Consider the following 1,078-nt stretch of genomic DNA (forward strand, 5'->3'; position numbering starts at 1 on the left):
TGTTCCAATAGTTGTTTTGTTGGTGGGCTTTTTTTTTTGTTTGTTTTTTGTTTTGTTTTCGGGTTTGGTTTTTTGGTTTGTTTTTTTTTTTCTTCATAATATTCAGGAGGATTTTGCTTGGGTGGTATTAGTAATATTCTTTTATAATTTCCACACTCTGTTGGATCACCTTTTTTTTTTTTTAATGGGAATAAATATGAATCTCTTTCAGTCAGCTGGCCCGGTAACTTGGCACAACCTGAAGAACATGTCCAGGGCGGCTGAATTATGTCAATTGGTATTTTATCAGTTCCTGAGGGCTTGTTTTTGCCAATTCCTTTGGAGAAGCGCAAACTTTCTCCATCACCATTGACTCTTGATCGGATGTTGCTTCATGAAATTCTTCTGTACCAGCCAATTCTTTTTGGTACAGTGACTCTGTGTACTCCTTCCATCTGCTTTTCATGCTTCCTGGGTCAGTCAACGTTCTGCCCACAGCATCTTTCTTTTCCCCCACAACATCTAAAATATTGCAACTTGAGGCTTCAATTTGTTTTTCAGTTCCTACAACTTAAGAAATGTCAAGTGAGTTCATTTAGTTCTTTTGATTTTCTAACTCCAACTCTCCGCACATTTAATTATAATACTTAGCTTCATCTTCCTGCGCTGTCCTTTGAAATCTTCTGTTCAGCTCGTTAACTTTCTGCTTTCCCCCCTTTGCTTTGGCTTCTTGGTGCTCTAATAATGCTTCAACATTCAGAGTCTCTTCTGACATCCATCTTGGTCTTTTATTCCTCCTCTGTCTTTTTCATTCTTTGATTATATTCTTGATAACCTTCCACAGTTTATCTAGTCTTTGTTCATTAGTATTAAAGGGCTCAAATCTATTTTTTTATTGTCTTAAACCAATGCAAATATTAACACTTTAAATATTTACCATTTCCACCAAATGCAGCATTGTCTAGGTAAACAAAAATAAGCACTTTTGTTATAGATGTAATCAATGATTATTAATACTTTCCCCCCAAATACCTAAACTCCAAATTTCAGCACAGGTAGTTTTATTGTAGGTTTCATCTAGTAGAAGATTTAAAAAATA

Source organism: Elephantulus edwardii, unplaced genomic scaffold (assembly GCF_000299155.1).
Source record: "Elephantulus edwardii isolate Elephantulus edwardi_28Jun2011 unplaced genomic scaffold, EleEdw1.0 scaffold00038, whole genome shotgun sequence".
Classification (NCBI taxonomy): domain Eukaryota; kingdom Metazoa; phylum Chordata; class Mammalia; order Macroscelidea; family Macroscelididae; genus Elephantulus; species Elephantulus edwardii.